The sequence below is a fragment of the Pimephales promelas genome, chromosome 2, assembly GCF_988280905.1.
Source record: "Pimephales promelas chromosome 2, fPimPro1.hap1.1, whole genome shotgun sequence".
Taxonomy (NCBI): Eukaryota; Metazoa; Chordata; class Actinopteri; order Cypriniformes; family Leuciscidae; genus Pimephales; species Pimephales promelas.
This window is the reverse complement of record NC_142770.1, coordinates 28,395,636-28,419,799: the sequence shown is the minus strand read 5'-3', so window position 1 is coordinate 28,419,799 and position 24,164 is coordinate 28,395,636. Positions and strand designations below refer to the sequence as shown.

At 48.7% G+C, this 24,164-nt stretch overlaps 13 non-coding genes and 2 pseudogenes across 13 annotated transcripts; all 15 read left to right on the top strand.

Moving 5' to 3' along the window:
- Nucleotides 1-302: 302 nt before the first annotated feature.
- LOC148996549 (U1 spliceosomal RNA) lies at nucleotides 303-467 on the top strand. Its single transcript, XR_016150373.1, has one exon. It is a non-coding gene; the product is annotated as a U1 spliceosomal RNA (small nuclear RNA).
- A 1,113-nt stretch (nucleotides 468-1,580) lies between these two features.
- LOC148996548 (U2 spliceosomal RNA) lies at nucleotides 1,581-1,771 on the top strand. The gene has a single exon (XR_016148525.1). It is a non-coding gene; the product is annotated as a U2 spliceosomal RNA (small nuclear RNA).
- Nucleotides 1,772-2,100: 329 nt separating this feature from the next.
- Nucleotides 2,101-2,265, top strand: LOC148996547 (U1 spliceosomal RNA). Its single transcript, XR_016150372.1, has one exon. It is a non-coding gene; the product is annotated as a U1 spliceosomal RNA (small nuclear RNA).
- A 6,577-nt stretch (nucleotides 2,266-8,842) lies between these two features.
- On the top strand, nucleotides 8,843-9,020 carry LOC148996546 (U2 spliceosomal RNA; annotated as a pseudogene).
- Nucleotides 9,021-9,349: 329 nt separating this feature from the next.
- On the top strand, nucleotides 9,350-9,514 carry LOC148996545 (U1 spliceosomal RNA). Its single transcript, XR_016150371.1, has one exon. It is a non-coding gene; the product is annotated as a U1 spliceosomal RNA (small nuclear RNA).
- A 1,114-nt stretch (nucleotides 9,515-10,628) lies between these two features.
- LOC148996544 (U2 spliceosomal RNA) lies at nucleotides 10,629-10,819 on the top strand. The gene has a single exon (XR_016148524.1). It is a non-coding gene; the product is annotated as a U2 spliceosomal RNA (small nuclear RNA).
- A 329-nt stretch (nucleotides 10,820-11,148) lies between these two features.
- LOC148996543 (U1 spliceosomal RNA) lies at nucleotides 11,149-11,313 on the top strand. The gene has a single exon (XR_016150370.1). It is a non-coding gene; the product is annotated as a U1 spliceosomal RNA (small nuclear RNA).
- A 1,113-nt stretch (nucleotides 11,314-12,426) lies between these two features.
- On the top strand, nucleotides 12,427-12,617 carry LOC148996542 (U2 spliceosomal RNA). Its single transcript, XR_016148523.1, has one exon. It is a non-coding gene; the product is annotated as a U2 spliceosomal RNA (small nuclear RNA).
- A 329-nt stretch (nucleotides 12,618-12,946) lies between these two features.
- On the top strand, nucleotides 12,947-13,111 carry LOC148996541 (U1 spliceosomal RNA). Its single transcript, XR_016150369.1, has one exon. It is a non-coding gene; the product is annotated as a U1 spliceosomal RNA (small nuclear RNA).
- A 1,113-nt stretch (nucleotides 13,112-14,224) lies between these two features.
- On the top strand, nucleotides 14,225-14,415 carry LOC148996540 (U2 spliceosomal RNA). The gene has a single exon (XR_016148520.1). It is a non-coding gene; the product is annotated as a U2 spliceosomal RNA (small nuclear RNA).
- A 329-nt stretch (nucleotides 14,416-14,744) lies between these two features.
- LOC148996539 (U1 spliceosomal RNA) lies at nucleotides 14,745-14,909 on the top strand. The gene has a single exon (XR_016150368.1). It is a non-coding gene; the product is annotated as a U1 spliceosomal RNA (small nuclear RNA).
- Nucleotides 14,910-21,490: 6,581 nt separating this feature from the next.
- LOC148996538 (U2 spliceosomal RNA) lies at nucleotides 21,491-21,668 on the top strand (annotated as a pseudogene).
- A 333-nt stretch (nucleotides 21,669-22,001) lies between these two features.
- On the top strand, nucleotides 22,002-22,166 carry LOC148996537 (U1 spliceosomal RNA). Its single transcript, XR_016150366.1, has one exon. It is a non-coding gene; the product is annotated as a U1 spliceosomal RNA (small nuclear RNA).
- Nucleotides 22,167-23,277: 1,111 nt separating this feature from the next.
- LOC148996536 (U2 spliceosomal RNA) lies at nucleotides 23,278-23,468 on the top strand. The gene has a single exon (XR_016148519.1). It is a non-coding gene; the product is annotated as a U2 spliceosomal RNA (small nuclear RNA).
- A 333-nt stretch (nucleotides 23,469-23,801) lies between these two features.
- LOC148996535 (U1 spliceosomal RNA) lies at nucleotides 23,802-23,966 on the top strand. Its single transcript, XR_016150365.1, has one exon. It is a non-coding gene; the product is annotated as a U1 spliceosomal RNA (small nuclear RNA).
- The last annotated feature ends 198 nt before the right edge of the window (nucleotides 23,967-24,164 follow it).

Genomic DNA, 24,164 nt, shown 5'->3' with positions numbered 1-24,164 from the left:
GGTCTTGTGTGGCAGAAGGTGATAATGGAGCTAGTGTGAGTGGGTGTTGTAGGTGATCATGTGCTATACTAGCCTGGGTAGAATTGTGGTGTAAAAACAAGACAAAAATGAACCCCTGTTCCTCTGTCAGTTTAACATCTGATCCATCCACTATTCGGGGACGGCGCATTATGTACATTTATGGCTCATGGAGCCGGATGCGGAGCGTGCAAAAAAAAAAAAAGCCCCTTTTTTGACTGGCAAACCGCTGGTGAGGATTGGGGAGAGGGACAGGGTGCTTCTGACTGAAGGCCTGGGAATTCATACTTACCTGGCAGGGGAGACACCATGATCAGGAAGGTGGTTCACCCAGGGCGAGGCTCGGCCATTGCACTCTGGGTTGTGCTGACCCCTGCGAATTCCCCAAATGTGGGAATCTCGACTGCATAATTTATGGTAGTGGGGGACTGCGTTCGCGCTCTCCCCTGGACAACACTGGTTAAAAGGGCAGATTGTTAAAGCTCCACTTGAGGTTCTTTTTTTTTTTTTTTTTTTTTCTCCACTTCTTCAATATCCAGAGGCAGTCCAGAGAGTTGAACTGCGGCGGTTGCTCGAGAGATACGAAACAGTCTAGGACCGGTCTGTGTGAGGAGGGTTTTCTTTTTTCTCCTCAATTCTTCAAATAGTCTCCAATATTTGACGGACGACTTAGTTCACAGCAGTTGTCCTGGAGGCAAAGTTGTTCGGAATGAGGAGTTCTATCATGTGGTATGAAAACATTGTGCGCGTGTGAAACGTCACGTGATATACAGCCACCCATGTTGTGTTTTTTTCTGTTTACAGCGCCACCAAGTGGCCAGTCGCCGCATTCCTCTTCACGTGACCACGGGCTGAGCCCGTACACAGGTGTACCGAGTTGGGTGCAATTGTCTCATTCCGTTGGAGAGTTATAGCCGTTTAAGTAAAGCCCGCCTCGCCCACCCCCAACGTTTTGGCGTACCGTCGCCAACGTGGATGGAAATTCCAACTGTTTCCCGATCCCTGTTGGCAGTCGGACTCCAGAGAATCTTTCTGCACCGGTTTGGGTCAGATCGGGCAAAAAACCTAGGACTAGTGTGCAAAAGTAGGTTTTTCAGAAAATCCAAAATACCCGAAAATCTCGCCAGCGCGACCACCCAATCCGAGGCATGCATCTTGTTCGGCTCGAGCCAAGGATTCCGGTGATGTAAGACACTTGGGTCTGCGACCGACGGTCGAGGAGTTACGAGCCATTTCGTACTTTTGATCGCTGCAGCGCCACCTTGGGGCCGATCGGGGCGAGCCTTGGTGAGGTTGTAGTACCGGGCCGGTCCTACCATCCCTCAGAGTTTCAAGTCTCTACCACGGACGCTTTGGTCCGCCCGCTCACTTTTAAGGCGGAATGTTGATGATCCAAAATCCCAGGTTGCACTCCAGAGTGTCGTGCTGTGCACTCTGTTGTGATCCATTTTCGGTGTCAACCAATCTGAGCTGAGCTTGTTTGCCGGCGACCTTAGACCCTCTCGCCGCGGCCCAGGTGGGCGTGGCCTTTGCCGGCTCCCCCGCCTCGGCGTCGCTGCGTCATCGCTTCTCGGCCTTTTGGCTAAGATCAAGTGTAGTATCTGTTCTTATCAGTTTAATATCTGATACGTGCCCTACCCGGGCACCACATATTAAATTGATTTTTGGTCCTGGGAGATGGAATAGGGGCTTGCTCCGTCCACTCCACGCATCGACCCGGTATTGCAGTACTTCTGGGAACGGTGCACCCTCCTAAAGTGTTCAATGAAAGAGTTGTAGTGGTCTTGTGTGGCAGAAGGTGATAATGGAGCTAGTGTGAGTGGGTGTTGTAGGTGATCATGTGCTATACTAGCCTGGGTAGAATTGTGGTGTAAAAACAAGACAAAAATGAACCCCTGTTCCTCTGTCAGTTTAACATCTGATCCATCCACTATTCGGGGACGGCGCATTATGTACATTTATGGCTCATGGAGCCGGATGCGGAGCGTGCAAAAAAAAAAAAAGCCCCTTTTTTGACTGGCAAACCGCTGGTGAGGATTGGGGAGAGGGACAGGGTGCTTCTGACTGAAGGCCTGGGAATTCATACTTACCTGGCAGGGGAGACACCATGATCAGGAAGGTGGTTCACCCAGGGCGAGGCTCGGCCATTGCACTCTGGGTTGTGCTGACCCCTGCGAATTCCCCAAATGTGGGAATCTCGACTGCATAATTTATGGTAGTGGGGGACTGCGTTCGCGCTCTCCCCTGGACAACACTGGTTAAAAGGGCAGATTGTTAAAGCTCCACTTGAGGTTCTTTTTTTTTTTTTTTTTTTTTTCTCCACTTCTTCAATATCCAGAGGCAGTCCAGAGAGTTGAACTGCGGCGGTTGCTCGAGAGATACGAAACAGTCTAGGACCGGTCTGTGTGAGGAGGGTTTTCTTTTTTCTCCTCAATTCTTCAAATAGTCTCCAATATTTGACGGACGACTTAGTTCACAGCAGTTGTCCTGGAGGCAAAGTTGTTCGGAATGAGGAGTTCTATCATGTGGTATGAAAACATTGTGCGCGTGTGAAACGTCACGTGATATACAGCCACCCATGTTGTGTTTTTTTCTGTTTACAGCGCCACCAAGTGGCCAGTCGCCGCATTCCTCTTCACGTGACCACGGGCTGAGCCCGTACACAGGTGTACCGAGTTGGGTGCAATTGTCTCATTCCGTTGGAGAGTTATAGCCGTTTAAGTAAAGCCCGCCTCGCCCACCCCCAACGTTTTGGCGTACCGTCGCCAACGTGGATGGAAATTCCAACTGTTTCCCGATCCCTGTTGGCAGTCGGACTCCAGAGAATCTTTCTGCACCGGTTTGGGTCAGATCGGGCAAAAAACCTAGGACTAGTGTGCAAAAGTAGGTTTTTCAGAAAATCCAAAATACCCGAAAATCTCGCCAGCGCGACCACCCAATCCGAGGCATGCATCTTGTTCGGCTCGAGCCAAGGATTCCGGTGATGTAAGACACTTGGGTCTGCGACCGACGGTCGAGGAGTTACGAGCCATTTCGTACTTTTGATCGCTGCAGCGCCACCTTGGGGCCGATCGGGGCGAGCCTTGGTGAGGTTGTAGTACCGGGCCGGTCCTACCATCCCTCAGAGTTTCAAGTCTCTACCACGGACGCTTTGGTCCGCCCGCTCACTTTTAAGGCGGAATGTTGATGATCCAAAATCCCAGGTTGCACTCCAGAGTGTCGTGCTGTGCACTCTGTTGTGATCCATTTTCGGTGTCAACCAATCTGAGCTGAGCTTGTTTGCCGGCGACCTTAGACCCTCTCGCCGCGGCCCAGGTGGGCGTGGCCTTTGCCGGCTCCCCCGCCTCGGCGTCGCTGCGTCATCGCTTCTCGGCCTTTTGGCTAAGATCAAGTGTCTGGTCCCAAGGTAGAGACAGCGATCGCCTCTTGGAGGTTTTTCCGGCTCGGGTCCTTCCGTGACTTGAGCCTCAAACTTTTGAGAGGTACATTGATCCAGCTGCTTTTATTCCGGCTCGGTTTTAAGGTAAGACCTTTTTATCTATTTATTTATTTATTTATTTATTTATTGTTTTAAGTTTTAGGCTGTTGGTGCCTCCACCATGTCGGCTGCTCGTGCCGGCATGCGGAGGCACCACAGCGTGCGGTTTTTATTTAAAGAGGTGAATGGTAAGCTCCTGGGGTTGTCACGTCTTGACTTCTCCAGGAAGCTGATCCAGAAAACCCTCAATTTTAAACCTGATGACTTGAACTGCTTGGTAACTCTCCCCCTGAACAAAGGTTTTGATTTAAGTTTCAAAAGCGCTTCCCTGTTAACTGAATTCTGGCAAAGGTTTGATGCATGCAAAGCCCAGTTTTCAATGTTTACTGTGGAAAAACTTTCTGACAATTCACTTAAAACCGTGATTGTCAGGATGTTTAATGAAACTGTGAATGGAGAAGACATTTGTGTCTGGTTGGGTAGATTTTGCACTGTTCGGGGGCAACCAGTCAAAGTGTTAGATGAAGACGGCATCTGGAATTGCTCCTGGCGAATTCCCATTAAACAATGGGAAGACGCCGGGGGCTACCAGGGCCTGAAACACCTACCTTCAATGATTGTGTTGGGAGAGAACAGAGGCTACATTCACTATCAAGGAATGCCTAAATTGTGCAGAAAGTGTGGGAGAATGGGGCATTTAGCCGATGCATGCAATGAATTAACATGTGGGAAGTGTAGAGGAATTGGTCATACTTTTGAAGAATGTACCATTGGCAGAAGGTGTAATCTTTGTGGTGAAACTAACCATCTCTACAGAGATTGCCCTAAAAGTTTTGCCAACAAATTGAAAGGTAACAAAATGGCCGCCCCACATGTGGAACAAACAAAAGAGCAAAGGAAGGAGGAGGCGGTCCCTGAGGTTTTGGCGGGAAATTCTATTTCCCAGCCAGCCTCAGGGAGTGGGCAGGAGGAAGGAAGTGGGGCGGCCATAGGGGCGGAGCCAAGTTTTAACAGCAAACAGAGTGAGGAAGCCGTTCCCCAACAAGAGATAAGCGAAAACAAAATAGAGGAGGAGGATGTAACGGCTTCCTCGCTCTACACCGTATCGGAGGTTAGCGTGGTGGATAGTGGGGGTGAATCCGAGGGTTCACTTCCCAATGCTCAGGTGCAAAAAAGGTCTGCGAGATCTCCTCTGCTTCAAACAGAGGAGAAAAGGCTGCGGGCATCGCTCCGGCTAGATAGTACCTCCTTGGTAGATCTAGACCGTGTGTGGCCCGCAGATTCTCCCAATGAAGTCTCCTTTTTGCACGTTAAGCTAATAACATCGTCGCCGAAGGATCCACAAGAGGCCCTCTCTGTGGACTCCAAGGTGACGAGCATTTGCCCTCCTGATCCCAGTTTTTCTGGGGAAAAGGAGAAGCAAGTGATACATGACATAACATGATTTTAATGTAACTTTCTGCAGTCTTTTGGTTTTATTCTTCTATTAATGCTTGTATTTTTAACCATACTGCTCATGGCCCTCACTATCTCTACAATCAATGTGAGAAGTGTGAGGTCTACTCTGCGAGCACAGAGTGTGTTATCCTTTTTAAAAACTTTTAAGTCAGATGTGTTTTTATTGCAAGAATGTGGTTTGCCTTTTTTAACAAATTACAGGAAGTGGGAGGAGATTTGGACCCCAGGATTTTCCATTTGGAGTGGGTCCAATTTTAACAAAAATGACGGTGTTGCTATTTTAATCAAAAATCCCAACCTTTTGGTGAAGGGCAGCACTGTGGTGAGGGACGGGCGGGCAATTTTAGCAAATCTGACTTTTTTAGGTAAGGATCTTAATATTTTAAATATGTATGGTTTTACAGAAAAAAATAACAGGTATGAGCTTTTAGAAGACTCGCAACCCCACATGCTAGGCAGGGCTCCCCTAGTGGTAGCAGGGGATTTTAATTGTGTTTTATCAAAAAATGACAGAAAGAGGGTAGGAGATGATTTTAAGGTAGACAAGACATCGGTTTTATTACAAAATATAGTCAAAGATTTTAAGTTAGTCGACTGTTTTAAAACAATGCATCAAAGAGAGGAGGGCTTCACCTGGTTCAGTGGTGACGGTGCCAGAGCCTCTCGAATTGACTATGTTTTTACAAGGGACCTCCCGCCGACCGATGCTACATTGACCCCCCTCTTTTTTTCCGATCACATGATGCTGTCTTGCACTCTTTCACTTCCCACGGGTGTGACTGCAGGGGGAGGGCTGTGGAAGCTGAACTGTTCCCTGTTAGAGGACGAGGAAGTGGTAAAAGAGTATAGGGAGCAGTTCAGCCAATGGCAGACCCTCCAGGACTTTTATGACTCACGTGCACAGTGGTGGGAGATGGTGAAACAAAGGACAGGACGGTTTTTTAAACAAATTGGGAGAGAAAAAAAGAATAAAGAAAAAAGACGCATGATGGGGTTGCAAAAAAGACTGCAGAGATATTTTAACCTTTTAAACAATGGATTGGATTTTACAAATGAAATAAAAGAAGTAAAGAAAGAAATGTCAGATCTGTCTGAAATAAAGAGCAAAGGTGTCATTTTAAGATGTAAAGAAAGGGAGTTAGAGGAAGGAGAGAAGTGTACCAGATATTTTTTTAAAAAGACAATAGCTCGGGGAGGGTCCATTAATGCTTTAAAAACTTTTAGAGGGGAGGAAGTAAACACAACTGACCGGATTTTAGGGGAAATTGAAAGTTTTTACAGTAATTTATATGACACTAAAGAGGTACACAATGGCACCTTAGAGGACGTTTTAGGGGTTTTAGATAAAAAAGTTAAGAGTCCAAATGTGCTTTTATCCCAGGATTTTAATCTTTTAGAGTTGACAAAAGCTGTAAAGGGTTTTAAGAAGGGGAAGTCACCGGGCATGGACGGACTCCCCTTTGAGTTTTACCTGACTTTCTGGGACATTTTAGCACACGACTTACTTACAGTTTTTAAAGAATTTGAGACTCTTGACAGACTTCCAGACAGCTTTAGAGTAGGGATAGTTACACTACTGTACAAAAAAGGAGACAAGACTGACTTAAGAAACTGGCGACCAATCACTCTTTTAAATTATGATTGTAAACTTTTTAGTAAAATTTTAGCTACACGCATGTCGACCGTTTTAGAGGACGTAATCCACCTGGATCAAGCTTGCGCTGTGCCCGGCAGGAAGATCACGGACAGCCTAATACTGATCAGAGACGCCATCTGTTATGCGAGAGACAGAAACATTCGGCTTGTAGTCCTAAATTTAGACTTCGAAAAAGCATTTGATCGAGTTTCGCACCAGTACCTCCTTCAGGTACTGCAAAAAATGGGCTTTTCTGAGAGGTTTCTAGCTTGGGTGGGACTGCTGTATGAGGACTTAGGCAGCAAAATTCTTGTAAATGGGCATCTTACCAAAGCTGTAAATATCCGCAGCGGTGTCCGTCAGGGGTGTCCCTTATCTCCCCTTCTGTACGTGGCTTGTATTGAGCCACTGGCACAAATCTTGAGAAGGGATAAATGGATTAAAGGGCTAGACATCCCAGGAACTGGTGGACTGACGGCGACCTGTGTTTTATATATGGACGACGTGACCCTTTTAGCGACTGACCTTTTATCGGTACGAAGAGCAATGGACTTGACTGACTGGTACGGTCGGGCCTCGGGCGCCAAGCTTAACAGGAGTAAGTCCGAGGCCCTGCTCTTCGGGCCGTGGGGGAACGTTGACAAAGGCGGACTAGATTTGGATTTTAAAGATAATAATTTGAAAATTTTAGGTGTGAAATTTGACAGGGAGGGTGGAGGACAGGGTAACTGGACTGACATGTTAGGGAAAGTTAGGCAAAGACTGGGCTTTTGGGGACTAAGACAACTGACGTATGAAGGCAAGATTTTAATTTTTAAAGCTGTGATTTTACCACTGATTTTACTTGTCTGTTCTGTTTTTAGTCCCCCAAGACGATTCCTAGCCAAGTTGGAGAGGGCGGTATTTTATTTCCTGTGGGGGTCCAAGTGGGAAAGACTCAAGAGGGAGGTCGTCAAAAAGAAAAAAGAGAATGGCGGGAAAGGCCTCCCAGACCCCCACCTGTTTTTAGGCAGCCGCTTTGCCGCCCTCCACATCCAGTATGCACTGACCCCATCCAGAGAACACAAGACAGCAGCCATGACCCGATTCTGGATGGGGTCATACTTAAGATCTTTGAAAATTTTACCCGTTGATCTTAAATGTCCAGTGTCTTTTAACCTGTCAAAAGAACATCTTTTTATTAAGAATTTTTTTAAGAAATACCTTTTAGAAACGAATGATGCCACTGTTTTAACTAACCACAAGTCTCTTGTCTCTCTTGTGCAGGATCGAGAATCGGTGAGTCCAGTTCCAGGCCTCACACTAGGTGAGGCCAAAGACGTTTGGAGGAACGCAGCCCACCCAGCTCTCCAGAACAGGCTTAAGGACTTGTCGTGGATGGTGGCCCATGAGATCCTCCCGGTCAGGGCGGTTATGCACTCCAGAGGCATGGCCAAAAACCCCACCTGCCCACGGTCCGGATGTGGTTCCCCGGAGACCGTCTACCATCTGCTCTGGGAGTGCGGTGCTGCGCGGGACCTGTGGGCCAAGACCAGCCCCCTGGTTTTCCCGTGCCTGCCGGCGGGTCGGGCCCAGGTGGGATACAGGCTCGCCATCCTGGGGGTGGGTCAGGGCTTGAAGGAGCTAACATCACAGCAATTTACCTCGCTCTGGCTCACCCTCAACCATATCAAGGATGCCATCTGGGCCACCAGAAACCTGCTGGTGGGGAAACGCGTTACGGTGCCCCTCCACGCGTGCGAGCAATTAGTTAGATCTGCGCTGCAGGAGGCGCCGGACGTCGTTATTCGGATGGGGGGGCTGGGGTCACACCAAAGAGGTCCCGGCCACCCCCGACCCTGGCCGCCCGTAGATGCACCCTCACCACACCGGCTACGGGAACAGCGGGCCAGCGGGCCGGAGGAGAGGGGATCTCCGCTGGGCGCTGGAAGCGAGGAGTCTGGGGCCTGTTCTGGAGACCTGGAGTGAATGGACATTCTTGATAGGGACTCACCCTCGATCCTGTACAAGAGATGTTTTATGTGGCATAATTTATTGTTTTATTGTTTTTTATCTGACATGTTTTATTGTTTTATTCCTATTATTTAAACCATTTACCTTTCTTTTAAAACAAACATGGACTTTTTACACAACACACAAACACAAGAAACTTTTAACAGTAAATAATGTGTCCCTTTTAATATGTGTAAAAATGTGATCTAAAAGAAAAAATGTACATGCAAATGGAAATAATGGAATGACACTGTGACAATAAAACTTTTCGAAAGAAAGAAAAAATCTGTTCTTATCAGTTTAATATCTGATACGTGCCCTACCCGGGCACCACATATTAAATTGATTTTTGGTCCTGGGAGATGGAATAGGGGCTTGCTCCGTCCACTCCACGCATCGACCCGGTATTGCAGTACTTCTGGGAACGGTGCACCCTCCTAAAGTGTTCAATGAAAGAGTTGTAGTGGTCTTGTGTGGCAGAAGGTGATAATGGAGCTAGTGTGAGTGGGTGTTGTAGGTGATCATGTGCTATACTAGCCTGGGTAGAATTGTGGTGTAAAAACAAGACAAAAATGAACCCCTGTTCCTCTGTCAGTTTAACATCTGATCCATCCACTATTCGGGGACGGCGCATTATGTACATTTATGGCTCATGGAGCCGGATGCGGAGCGTGCAAAAAAAAAAAAAGCCCCTTTTTTGACTGGCAAACCGCTGGTGAGGATTGGGGAGAGGGACAGGGTGCTTCTGACTGAAGGCCTGGGAATTCATACTTACCTGGCAGGGGAGACACCATGATCAGGAAGGTGGTTCACCCAGGGCGAGGCTCGGCCATTGCACTCTGGGTTGTGCTGACCCCTGCGAATTCCCCAAATGTGGGAATCTCGACTGCATAATTTATGGTAGTGGGGGACTGCGTTCGCGCTCTCCCCTGGACAACACTGGTTAAAAGGGCAGATTGTTAAAGCTCCACTTGAGGTTCTTTTTTTTTTTTTTTTTTTTTTCTCCACTTCTTCAATATCCAGAGGCAGTCCAGAGAGTTGAACTGCGGCGGTTGCTCGAGAGATACGAAACAGTCTAGGACCGGTCTGTGTGAGGAGGGTTTTCTTTTTTCTCCTCAATTCTTCAAATAGTCTCCAATATTTGACGGACGACTTAGTTCACAGCAGTTGTCCTGGAGGCAAAGTTGTTCGGAATGAGGAGTTCTATCATGTGGTATGAAAACATTGTGCGCGTGTGAAACGTCACGTGATATACAGCCACCCATGTTGTGTTTTTTTCTGTTTACAGCGCCACCAAGTGGCCAGTCGCCGCATTCCTCTTCACGTGACCACGGGCTGAGCCCGTACACAGGTGTACCGAGTTGGGTGCAATTGTCTCATTCCGTTGGAGAGTTATAGCCGTTTAAGTAAAGCCCGCCTCGCCCACCCCCAACGTTTTGGCGTACCGTCGCCAACGTGGATGGAAATTCCAACTGTTTCCCGATCCCTGTTGGCAGTCGGACTCCAGAGAATCTTTCTGCACCGGTTTGGGTCAGATCGGGCAAAAAACCTAGGACTAGTGTGCAAAAGTAGGTTTTTCAGAAAATCCAAAATACCCGAAAATCTCGCCAGCGCGACCACCCAATCCGAGGCATGCATCTTGTTCGGCTCGAGCCAAGGATTCCGGTGATGTAAGACACTTGGGTCTGCGACCGACGGTCGAGGAGTTACGAGCCATTTCGTACTTTTGATCGCTGCAGCGCCACCTTGGGGCCGATCGGGGCGAGCCTTGGTGAGGTTGTAGTACCGGGCCGGTCCTACCATCCCTCAGAGTTTCAAGTCTCTACCACGGACGCTTTGGTCCGCCCGCTCACTTTTAAGGCGGAATGTTGATGATCCAAAATCCCAGGTTGCACTCCAGAGTGTCGTGCTGTGCACTCTGTTGTGATCCATTTTCGGTGTCAACCAATCTGAGCTGAGCTTGTTTGCCGGCGACCTTAGACCCTCTCGCCGCGGCCCAGGTGGGCGTGGCCTTTGCCGGCTCCCCCGCCTCGGCGTCGCTGCGTCATCGCTTCTCGGCCTTTTGGCTAAGATCAAGTGTAGTATCTGTTCTTATCAGTTTAATATCTGATACGTGCCCTACCCGGGCACCACATATTAAATTGATTTTTGGTCCTGGGAGATGGAATAGGGGCTTGCTCCGTCCACTCCACGCATCGACCCGGTATTGCAGTACTTCTGGGAACGGTGCACCCTCCTAAAGTGTTCAATGAAAGAGTTGTAGTGGTCTTGTGTGGCAGAAGGTGATAATGGAGCTAGTGTGAGTGGGTGTTGTAGGTGATCATGTGCTATACTAGCCTGGGTAGAATTGTGGTGTAAAAACAAGACAAAAATGAACCCCTGTTCCTCTGTCAGTTTAACATCTGATCCATCCACTATTCGGGGACGGCGCATTATGTACATTTATGGCTCATGGAGCCGGATGCGGAGCGTGCAAAAAAAAAAAAAGCCCCTTTTTTGACTGGCAAACCGCTGGTGAGGATTGGGGAGAGGGACAGGGTGCTTCTGACTGAAGGCCTGGGAATTCATACTTACCTGGCAGGGGAGACACCATGATCAGGAAGGTGGTTCACCCAGGGCGAGGCTCGGCCATTGCACTCTGGGTTGTGCTGACCCCTGCGAATTCCCCAAATGTGGGAATCTCGACTGCATAATTTATGGTAGTGGGGGACTGCGTTCGCGCTCTCCCCTGGACAACACTGGTTAAAAGGGCAGATTGTTAAAGCTCCACTTGAGGTTCTTTTTTTTTTTTTTTTTTTTTCTCCACTTCTTCAATATCCAGAGGCAGTCCAGAGAGTTGAACTGCGGCGGTTGCTCGAGAGATACGAAACAGTCTAGGACCGGTCTGTGTGAGGAGGGTTTTCTTTTTTCTCCTCAATTCTTCAAATAGTCTCCAATATTTGACGGACGACTTAGTTCACAGCAGTTGTCCTGGAGGCAAAGTTGTTCGGAATGAGGAGTTCTATCATGTGGTATGAAAACATTGTGCGCGTGTGAAACGTCACGTGATATACAGCCACCCATGTTGTGTTTTTTTCTGTTTACAGCGCCACCAAGTGGCCAGTCGCCGCATTCCTCTTCACGTGACCACGGGCTGAGCCCGTACACAGGTGTACCGAGTTGGGTGCAATTGTCTCATTCCGTTGGAGAGTTATAGCCGTTTAAGTAAAGCCCGCCTCGCCCACCCCCAACGTTTTGGCGTACCGTCGCCAACGTGGATGGAAATTCCAACTGTTTCCCGATCCCTGTTGGCAGTCGGACTCCAGAGAATCTTTCTGCACCGGTTTGGGTCAGATCGGGCAAAAAACCTAGGACTAGTGTGCAAAAGTAGGTTTTTCAGAAAATCCAAAATACCCGAAAATCTCGCCAGCGCGACCACCCAATCCGAGGCATGCATCTTGTTCGGCTCGAGCCAAGGATTCCGGTGATGTAAGACACTTGGGTCTGCGACCGACGGTCGAGGAGTTACGAGCCATTTCGTACTTTTGATCGCTGCAGCGCCACCTTGGGGCCGATCGGGGCGAGCCTTGGTGAGGTTGTAGTACCGGGCCGGTCCTACCATCCCTCAGAGTTTCAAGTCTCTACCACGGACGCTTTGGTCCGCCCGCTCACTTTTAAGGCGGAATGTTGATGATCCAAAATCCCAGGTTGCACTCCAGAGTGTCGTGCTGTGCACTCTGTTGTGATCCATTTTCGGTGTCAACCAATCTGAGCTGAGCTTGTTTGCCGGCGACCTTAGACCCTCTCGCCGCGGCCCAGGTGGGCGTGGCCTTTGCCGGCTCCCCCGCCTCGGCGTCGCTGCGTCATCGCTTCTCGGCCTTTTGGCTAAGATCAAGTGTAGTATCTGTTCTTATCAGTTTAATATCTGATACGTGCCCTACCCGGGCACCACATATTAAATTGATTTTTGGTCCTGGGAGATGGAATAGGGGCTTGCTCCGTCCACTCCACGCATCGACCCGGTATTGCAGTACTTCTGGGAACGGTGCACCCTCCTAAAGTGTTCAATGAAAGAGTTGTAGTGGTCTTGTGTGGCAGAAGGTGATAATGGAGCTAGTGTGAGTGGGTGTTGTAGGTGATCATGTGCTATACTAGCCTGGGTAGAATTGTGGTGTAAAAACAAGACAAAAATGAACCCCTGTTCCTCTGTCAGTTTAACATCTGATCCATCCACTATTCGGGGACGGCGCATTATGTACATTTATGGCTCATGGAGCCGGATGCGGAGCGTGCAAAAAAAAAAAAAGCCCCTTTTTTGACTGGCAAACCGCTGGTGAGGATTGGGGAGAGGGACAGGGTGCTTCTGACTGAAGGCCTGGGAATTCATACTTACCTGGCAGGGGAGACACCATGATCAGGAAGGTGGTTCACCCAGGGCGAGGCTCGGCCATTGCACTCTGGGTTGTGCTGACCCCTGCGAATTCCCCAAATGTGGGAATCTCGACTGCATAATTTATGGTAGTGGGGGACTGCGTTCGCGCTCTCCCCTGGACAACACTGGTTAAAAGGGCAGATTGTTAAAGCTCCACTTGAGGTTCTTTTTTTTTTTTTTTTTTTTTCTCCACTTCTTCAATATCCAGAGGCAGTCCAGAGAGTTGAACTGCGGCGGTTGCTCGAGAGATACGAAACAGTCTAGGACCGGTCTGTGTGAGGAGGGTTTTCTTTTTTCTCCTCAATTCTTCAAATAGTCTCCAATATTTGACGGACGACTTAGTTCACAGCAGTTGTCCTGGAGGCAAAGTTGTTCGGAATGAGGAGTTCTATCATGTGGTATGAAAACATTGTGCGCGTGTGAAACGTCACGTGATATACAGCCACCCATGTTGTGTTTTTTTCTGTTTACAGCGCCACCAAGTGGCCAGTCGCCGCATTCCTCTTCACGTGACCACGGGCTGAGCCCGTACACAGGTGTACCGAGTTGGGTGCAATTGTCTCATTCCGTTGGAGAGTTATAGCCGTTTAAGTAAAGCCCGCCTCGCCCACCCCCAACGTTTTGGCGTACCGTCGCCAACGTGGATGGAAATTCCAACTGTTTCCCGATCCCTGTTGGCAGTCGGACTCCAGAGAATCTTTCTGCACCGGTTTGGGTCAGATCGGGCAAAAAACCTAGGACTAGTGTGCAAAAGTAGGTTTTTCAGAAAATCCAAAATACCCGAAAATCTCGCCAGCGCGACCACCCAATCCGAGGCATGCATCTTGTTCGGCTCGAGCCAAGGATTCCGGTGATGTAAGACACTTGGGTCTGCGACCGACGGTCGAGGAGTTACGAGCCATTTCGTACTTTTGATCGCTGCAGCGCCACCTTGGGGCCGATCGGGGCGAGCCTTGGTGAGGTTGTAGTACCGGGCCGGTCCTACCATCCCTCAGAGTTTCAAGTCTCTACCACGGACGCTTTGGTCCGCCCGCTCACTTTTAAGGCGGAATGTTGATGATCCAAAATCCCAGGTTGCACTCCAGAGTGTCGTGCTGTGCACTCTGTTGTGATCCATTTTCGGTGTCAACCAATCTGAGCTGAGCTTGTTTGCCGGCGACCTTAGACCCTCTCGCCGCGGCCCAGGTGGGCGTGGCCTTTGCCGGCTCCCCCGCCTCGGCGTCGCTGCGTCATCGCTTCTCGGCCTTTTGGCTAAGATCAAGTGTAGTATCTGTTCTTATCAGTTTAATATCTGATACGTGCCCTACCCGGGCACCACATATTAAATTGATTTTTGGTCCTGGGAGATGGAATAGGGGCTTGCTCCGTCCACTCCACGCATCGACCCGGTATTGCAGTACTTCTGGGAACGGTGCACCCTCCTAAAGTGTTCAATGAAAGAGTTGTAGTGGTCTTGTGTGGCAGAAGGTGATAATGGAGCTAGTGTGAGTGGGTGTTGTAGGTGATCATGTGCTATACTAGCCTGGGTAGAATTGTGGTGTAAAAACAAGACAAAAATGAACCCCTGTTCCTCTGTCAGTTTAACATCTGATCCATCCACTATTCGGGGACGGCGCATTATGTACATTTATGGCTCATGGAGCCGGATGCGGAGCGTGCAAAAAAAAAAAAAGCCCCTTTTTTGACTGGCAAACCGCTGGTGAGGATTGGGGAGAGGGACAGCGTGCTTCTGACTGAAGGCCTGGGAATTCATACTTACCTGGCAGGGGAGACACCATGATCAGGAAGGTGGTTCACCCAGGGCGAGGCTCGGCCATTGCACTCTGGGTTGTGCTGACCCCTGCGAATTCCCCAAATGTGGGAATCTCGACTGCATAATTTATGGTAGTGGGGGACTGCGTTCGCGCTCTCCCCTGGACAACACTGGTTAAAAGGGCAGATTGTTAAAGCTCCACTTGAGGTTCTTTTTTTTTTTTTTTTTTTTCTCTCCACTTCTTCAATATCCAGAGGCAGTCCAGAGAGTTGAACTGCGGCGGTTGCTCGAGAGATACGAAACAGTCTAGGACCGGTCTGTGTGAGGAGGGTTTTCTTTTTTCTCCTCAATTCTTCAAATAGTCTCCAATATTTGACGGACGACTTAGTTCACAGCAGTTGTCCTGGAGGCAAAGTTGTTCGGAATGAGGAGTTCTATCATGTGGTATGAAAACATTGTGCGCGTGTGAAACGTCACGTGATATACAGCCACCCATGTTGTGTTTTTTTCTGTTTACAGCGCCACCAAGTGGCCAGTCGCCGCATTCCTCTTCACGTGACCACGGGCTGAGCCCGTACACAGGTGTACCGAGTTGGGTGCAATTGTCTCATTCCGTTGGAGAGTTATAGCCGTTTAAGTAAAGCCCGCCTCGCCCACCCCCAACGTTTTGGCGTACCGTCGCCAACGTGGATGGAAATTCCAACTGTTTCCCGATCCCTGTTGGCAGTCGGACTCCAGAGAATCTTTCTGCACCGGTTTGGGTCAGATCGGGCAAAAAACCTAGGACTAGTGTGCAAAAGTAGGTTTTTCAGAAAATCCAAAATACCCGAAAATCTCGCCAGCGCGACCACCCAATCCGAGGCATGCATCTTGTTCGGCTCGAGCCAAGGATTCCGGTGATGTAAGACACTTGGGTCTGCGACCGACGGTCGAGGAGTTACGAGCCATTTCGTACTTTTGATCGCTGCAGCGCCACCTTGGGGCCGATCGGGGCGAGCCTTGGTGAGGTTGTAGTACCGGGCCGGTCCTACCATCCCTCAGAGTTTCAAGTCTCTACCACGGACGCTTTGGTCCGCCCGCTCACTTTTAAGGCGGAATGTTGATGATCCAAAATCCCAGGTTGCACTCCAGAGTGTCGTGCTGTGCACTCTGTTGTGATCCATTTTCGGTGTCAACCAATCTGAGCTGAGCTTGTTTGCCGGCGACCTTAGACCCTCTCGCCGCGGCCCAGGTGGGCGTGGCCTTTGCCGGCTCCCCCGCCTCGGCGTCGCTGCGTCATCGCTTCTCGGCCTTTTGGCTAAGATCAAGTGGTCTGGTCGGACGTCTGAGACAGCGATCGCCTCTTGTTGGACTTGGTCTCGTGTGTTGCTTGTCACACGGGACATACACCCTTCAGGAGGTACATTGACAAGCGGCTTTTAATTGACGACTCGTTCTACGAGGAATCTTCTGGTTTTAAGGTAAGCAGGTTTTAATTTATTTATTGTATATTTATTGTTGGATTTTAGCCACAGCAGGCTAGTGGTGCCTCCAACATGTCGGCTGCTCGTGCCGGCATGAGGAGGCACCACAGCGTGCGTTTTAAATTTAAGACAAAGGAGGATGGCACTCTCCAGGCGATGTCCAGGTTGGACTTTTCCAGGAAGTGCATCCAACAGACTCTCGGTTTTAAGGCTATTGATATTAACTGCTTGTTGACTCTGCCCCTGAATCATGGCTTCGACGTTAGTTTTGCTTCTGCTTCCTTGCTAAGTACTTTTTGGGCTCGGTATGAATTGTGTAAAGCCAATTTCTCCATGTTCACTGTGGAAAAACTGACTGATAATTCGCTGAAAGTGGTGATTGTCAGGATGTTTAATGAAACAGTTAGTGGAGAAGACATTGCTGTATGGTTGGCAAGATATTGCTCTATTCGTGGTCAACCAGTCAAGGTTTTAGATGAAGACGGTATCTGGAGCTGTGCGTGGAGAGTGCCCATTAAACAATGGGCAGATCCCAACAGCTACCATGGCCTGAGTCAAATTCCTTCTATGATTGTGTTGGGAGAGAATAGAGGTTACATCCATTATCAAGGGATGCCCAAGCTATGCCGCAAGTGTGGCCAACTTGGGCATCTCGCCGAGGCGTGCCAAGAAGTAGTGTGTAGGAAGTGCAGAGAAATTGGACACACTTTTGAAGAGTGCAAAAATGGCAGAAAGTGCAACCTCTGTGGAGAATCATCCCATCTCTACAGAGACTGCCCCCAAAGTTTTGCCAACAAGCTAAAAAACAACAAAATGGCCGCCCCACCCAAAGAGCAAACGATAAAGGAGGCGGGCCCTGAGGTTTTGGCGGGAAATTCAAATCCTCAGCCAGCCTCAGGGATTGGACTGGAAGAAGGAAGTGGGGCGGCCACAGGGGAGGAGTCAACTCGAACAGCTGGTCAGGGGGAGGAAGCCAATCCTCAAAATGATAATGGTAAAGAAGAGGTGGACGACAAAGAGGAGGAAACGGCTTCCTCCCTTGTCACCGTGTCTGAGGCTAGTGGGTCAACTAGTGGGAGTGAGACAGATTCTTCTCTTCCCAATGCTCAAGTGCAGAAAAGAACTGCGAGATCTCCTCTGGTCCAAACAGAGGAGAAAAAGCTGCGGGTAGCGCACCGGCTAGATAGTTCCCCCATGGAAGATCTAGACCGTGTGTGGCCCACAGACTCTCCTAATGAAGTATCTTTTCTGCATTTTAAGCTAAGAACATCGACGCCAAAGGCTTCACAAGAGGTTCTCTCTGTGAGCCCTGAGACGTCAAGCACTTTCCTCCCTGATCCCAGGCTTTCTGGGGAAAAGGGACGGCAAGTGCAACAAGAAATAACCTGATTTTAATTAAATCTCTGTAGTCCTTTTGTTGCTTTTAAATGTCTCATACCCTTTTAACCATACTGCTCATGGCTCTCACTATCTCCACCATCAATGTGAGAAGTGTGAGGAGCAATATACGAGCACAGAGTGTCCTATCCTTTTTAAAAACTTTTAAGTCAGATGTGTTTTTATTACAAGAATGTGGCCTGCCTTTTTTATCCAATTACAGAAAGTGGGAGGAGATTTGGACCCCAGGAGTTTCCGTTTGGAGTGGGTCCAATTTTAATAAAAATGACGGTGTCGCCATTTTAATACAAAACCCTAATATCTTGGTGAAGGGCAGCACTGTGGTGAGGGACGGGCGGGCAATTTTAGCTAATCTGACTTTTTTAGGTAAGGATTTTAACATTTTAAATGTGTATGGTTTTACAGACAAAAACAATAGGTATGAGCTTTTAGAAGACCTGCGGCCCCACATGTTAGGTAGGGCTCCCCTAGTGGTAGCAGGGGATTTTAATTGCGTTTTAACCAAGAAAGACAGGAAGAGGACAGAGGATTTTAAAGTTGACAAAACGTCGGTTTTATTGCAGGATTTAGTTAGAGATTTTAAATTAGTGGACTGTTTTAAAGCAATGCATCAGAGAGAGGAGGGCTTCACCTGGTTCAGTGGTGACGGCACCAGAGCCTCTCGCATTGACTACGTTTTTACACGGGACTGCCTGCCAACCGATGCAACATTAACCCCCCTCTTTTTTTCAGATCACACAATGCTGTCATGCACCCTTTCACTCCCCACTGGTGTGACTGCAGGGGGAGGGCTGTGGAAGCTGAACTGCTCCCTTTTGGAAGATAAAGATGTAGTCAGTGAGTACAGAGAGCAGTTCAGCCAATGGCAGACCCTCCAAGACTTCTACGACTCACGTGCACAGTGGTGGGAGATGGTAAAAGAACGGACGAGACAGTTTTTTAGAAAGATAGGAAAAATCAAAAAGAATAGATTAAATCGACGCATGATGGGGCTGCAAAAACGACTACAGAGATACTTTAACCTTTTAAACGATGGGATTGATTTTAGTGAAGAAATCAAAGAAATAAAGCAAGAAATGTCAGTTTTATCCGAAATTCAAAGCAAAGGTGTCATTTTAAGGAGCAGGGAGAAGGAGATTGAGGAAGGTGAAAGGTGCACGAGGTATTTCTTTAAAAAAATTATTTCACGGGGTGGGGCAATCACAGCTTTGAAAAGTGGAGGGAGGGAGGTTTACACCACAAAAGAAATTTTAAAGGAAACTGAAGTATTTTATGAAAACCTATACAGCACCAAAGAAGTCCACAATGACACATTACAGGAGGTTTTAGAGTTTTTAGAAAAGAAAGTCGAAGGCGAAGGTACAATTTTATCTCAAGATTTCAACATTTTAGAAATTCACAAAGCACTCAAAAGTTTTAAACGAGGAAAGTCCCCCGGCACCGATGGACTTCCTCTGGAGTTTTATTTGACTTTTTGGGATATTTTAGCTTTCGACTTACTGACTGTTTTTAAAGAATTTGAGACTCTTGAAAGACTTCCTGACAGCTTTAGAATAGGGATAGTTTCACTCTTACATAAGAAAGGGGACAAGACTGACTTACGGAACTGGCGACCCATCACTCTTTTAAATGTCGACTGTAAACTTTTTAGCAAAATTTTAGCCACACGCATGTCGACAGTTTTAGAGGACGTAATCCACCCGGATCAAGCATGCGCTGTGCCAGGAAGGAAGATCACGGACAGCCTGGTGCTGATCAGAGACGCCATCTGTTATGCGAGAGACAGAAACCTTCGGCTAGTAGTCCTAAATTTAGACTTTGAAAAAGCATTCGACCGTATCTCGCACCAGTTCCTTTTTAAGGTACTGGGTAAAATGGGATTTCCAGGGCGGTTCATAGCCTGGGTGGGACTGCTGTACAACAGTCTGGTCAGCAGAATTGTAGTTAATGGGCATTTATCCAAAGCTGTTAATATCTACAGCGGCGTCCGTCAGGGGTGTCCCTTATCTCCCCTTCTGTATGTGGCTTGTATAGAGCCACTGGCACAAATCTTGAGAAGGGACAAATGGATTAAAGGACTAGGCATTCCAGGGACTAGTGGACTGACGGCAACCTGCGTTTTATACATGGACGACGTGACCCTTTTAGCAACGGACGTTTTATCGGTACGAAGAGCAATGGACTTGACTGACTGGTACGGTCGGGCCTCAGGCGCCAAGCTCAATAGGAGCAAGTCTGAGGCCCAGCTCTTCGGGCCGTGGGGGAACGTTGACAAAGGTGGACTAGATTTGGATTTTAAAGATAATAATTTGAAAATTTTAGGTGTTAAATTTGACAGGGAGGGTGGAGGACAGGGTAACTGGACTGACATGTTAGGGAAAGTTAGGCAAAGACTGGGCTTTTGGGGACTAAGAAATCTGACGATTGAAGGCAAGATTTTAATTTTTAAAGCTGTGATTTTACCACTGTTTTTACTTGTCTGTTCTGTTTTTAGTCCCCCACGAAGCTTCCTGATTGACCTGGAGAGAGCAGTGTTTTATTTCCTGTGGGGGTCCAAGTGGGAGCGACTCAAAAGAGAAGTAGTGAAGAAAAGGAAGGAGAATGGCGGAAAAGGGCTCCCAGACCCCCACCTGTTTTTAGGCAGCCGCTTCACTGCCCTCCACATTAAATACGCCCTGACCCCATCCAGAGAACACAAGACAGCAGCCATGACCCGATTCTGGATGGGGTCATACTTAAGATCTTTGAAAATTTTACCCGTTGATCTTAAATGTCCAGTGTCTTTTAATCTGTCAAAAGAACATCTTTTTATTAAGAATTTTTTAAAGAAATACCTTTTAGAAACGAATGATGCCACTGTTTTAACTAACCACAAGTCTCTTGTCTCTCTTGTGCAGGATCGAGAATCGGTGAGTCCAGTTCCAGGCCTCACACTAGGTGAGGCCAAAGACGTTTGGAGGAACGCAGCCCACCCAGCTCTCCAGAACAGGCTTAAGGACTTGTCGTGGATGGTGGCCCATGAGATCCTCCCGGTCAGGGCGGTTATGCACTCCAGAGGCATGGCCAAAAACCCCACCTGCCCACGGTCCGGATGTGGTTCCCCGGAGACCGTCTACCATCTGCTCTGGGAGTGCGGTGCTGCGCGGGACCTGTGGGCCAAGACCAGCCCCCTGGTTTTCCCGTGCCTGCCGGCGGGTCGGGCCCAGGTGGGATACAGGCTCGCCATCCTGGGGGTGGGTCAGGGCTTGAAGGAGCTAACATCACAGCAATTTACCTCGCTCTGGCTCACCCTCAACCATATCAAGGATGCCATCTGGGCCACCAGAAACCTGCTGGTGGGGAAACGCGTTACGGTGCCCCTCCACGCGTGCGAGCAATTAGTTAGATCTGCGCTGCAGGAGGCGCCGGACGTCGTTATTCGGATGGGGGGGCTGGGGTCACACCAAAGAGGTCCCGGCCACCCCCGACCCTGGCCGCCCGTAGATGCACCCTCACCACACCGGCTACGGGAACAGCGGGCCAGCGGGCCGGAGGAGAGGGGATCTCCGCTGGGCGCTGGAAGCGAGGAGTCTGGGGCCTGTTCTGGAGACCTGGAGTGAATGGACATTCTTGATAGGGACTCACCCTCGATCCTGTACAAGAGATGTTTTATGTGGCATAATTTATTGTTTTATTGTTTTTTATCTGACATGTTTTATTGTTTTATTCCTATTATTTAAACCATTTACCTTTCTTTTAAAACAAACATGGACTTTTTACACAACACACAAACACAAGAAACTTTTAACAGTAAATAATGTGTCCCTTTTAATATGTGTAAAAATGTGATCTAAAAGAAAAAATGTACATGCAAATGGAAATAATGGAATGACACTGTGACAATAAAACTTTTCGAAAGAAAGAAAAAATCTGTTCTTATCAGTTTAATATCTGATACGTGCCCTACCCGGGCACCACATATTAAATTGATTTTTGGTCCTGGGAGATGGAATAGGGGCTTGCTCCGTCCACTCCACGCATCGACCCGGTATTGCAGTACTTCTGGGAACGGTGCACCCTCCTAAAGTGTTCAATGAAAGAAATGTAGTGGTCTTGTGTGGCAGACGGTGATAATGGAGCTAGTGTGAGTGGGTGTTGTAGGTGATCATGTGCTATACTAGCCTGGGTAGAATTGTGGTGTAAAAACAAGACAAAAAGGAACCCCTGTTCCTCTGTCGGTTTAACATCTGATCCGTCCACTATTCGGGGACGGCGCATTATGTACATTTATGGCTCATGGAGCCGGATGCGGAGCGTGCAAAAAAAAAAAAAAAAAGCCCCTTTTTTGACTGGCAAACCGCTGGTGAGGATTGGGGAGAGGGACAGGGTGCTTCTGACTGAAGGCCTGGGAATTCATACTTACCTGGCAGGGGAGACACCATGATCAGGAAGGTGGTTCACCCAGGGCGAGGCTCGGCCATTGCACTCTGGGTTGTGCTGACCCCTGCGAATTCCCCAAATGTGGGAATCTCGACTGCATAATTTATGGTAGTGGGGGACTGCGTTCGCGCTCTCCCCTGGACAACACTGGTTAAAAGGGCAGATTGTTAAAGCTCCCCTTGAGGTTCTTTTGTTTTGTTTTTTTTCTCCACTTCTTCAATATCCAGAGGCAGTCCAGAGAGTTGAACTGCGGCGGTTGCTCGAGAGATACGAAACAGTCTAGGACCGGTCTGTGTGAGGAGGGTTTTCTTTTTTCTCCTCAATTCTTCAAATAGTCTCCAATATTTGACGGACGACTTAGTTCACAGCAGTTGTCCTGGAGGCAAAGTTGTTCGGAATGAGGAGTTCTATCATGTGGTATGAAAACATTGTGCACGTGTGAAACGTCACGTGATACACAGCCACCCATGTTGTGTTTTTTTCTGTTTACAGCGCCACCAAGTGGCCAGTCGCCGCATTCCTCTTCACGTGACCACGGGCTGAGCCCGTACACAGGTGTACCGAGTTGGGTGCAATTGTCTCATTCCGTTGGAGAGTTATAGCCGTTCAAGTAAAGCCCGCCTCGCCCACCCCCAACGTTTTGGCGTACCGTCGCCAACGTGGATGGAAATTCCAACTGTTTCCCGATCCCTGTTGGCAGTCAGACTCCAGAGAATCTTTCTGCACCGGTTTGGGTCAGATCGGGCAAAAAACCTAGGACTAGTGTGCAAAAGTAGGTTTTTCAGAAAATCCAAAATACCCGAAAATCTCGCCAGCGCGACCACCCAATCCGAGGCATGCATCTTGTTCGGCTCGAGCCAAGGATTCCGGTGATGTAAGACACTTGGGTCTGCGACCGACGGTCGAGGAGTTACGAGCCATTTCGTACTTTTGATCGCTGCAGCGCCACCTTGGGGCCGATCGGGGCGAGCCTTGGTGAGGTTGTAGTACCGGGCCGGTCCTACCATCCCTCAGAGTTTCAAGTCTCTACCACGGACGCTTTGGTCTGCCCGCTCACTTTTAAGGCGGAATGTTGATGATCCAAAATCCCAGGTTGCACTCCAGAGTGTCTTTGCTGTGCACTCTGTTGTGATCCATTTTCGGTGTCAACCAATCTGAGCTGAGCTTGTTTGCCGGCGACCTTAGACCCTCTCGCCGCGGCCCAGGTGGGCGTGGCCTTTGCCGGCTCCCCCGCCTCGGCGTCGCTGCGTCATCGCTTCTCGGCCTTTTGGCTAAGATCAAGTGTAGTATCTGTTCTTATCAGTTTAATATCTGATACGTGCCCTACCCGGGCACCACATATTAAATTGATTTTTGGTCCTGGGAGATGGAATAGGGGCTTGCTCCGTCCACTCCACGCATCGACCCGGTATTGCAGTACTTCTGGGAACGGTGCACCCTCCTAAAGTGTTCAATGAAAGAAATGTAGTGGTCTTGTGTGGCAGACGGTGATAATGGAGCTAGTGTGAGTGGGTGTTGTAGGTGATCATGTGCTATACTAGCCTGGGTAGAATTGTGGTGTAAAAACAAGACAAAAAGGAACCCCTGTTCCTCTGTCGGTTTAACATCTGATCCGTCCACTATTCGGGGACGGCGCATTATGTACATTTATGGCTCATGGAGCCGGATGCGGAGCGTGCAAAAAAAAAAAAAAAAAGCCCCTTTTTTGACTGGCAAACCGCTGGTGAGGATTGGGGAGAGGGACAGGGTGCTTCTGACTGAAGGCCTGGGAATTCATACTTACCTGGCAGGGGAGACACCATGATCAGGAAGGTGGTTCACCCAGGGCGAGGCTCGGCCATTGCACTCTGGGTTGTGCTGACCCCTGCGAATTCCCCAAATGTGGGAATCTCGACTGCATAATTTATGGTAGTGGGGGACTGCGTTCGCGCTCTCCCCTGGACAACACTGGTTAAAAGGGCAGATTGTTAAAGCTCCACTTGAGGTTCTTTTGTTTTGTTTTTTTTCTCCACTTCTTCAATATCCAGAGGCAGTCCAGAGAGTTGAACTGCGGCGGTTGCTCGAGAGATACGAAACAGTCTAGGACCGGTCTGTGTGAGGAGGGTTTTCTTTTTTCTCCTCAATTCTTCAAATAGTCT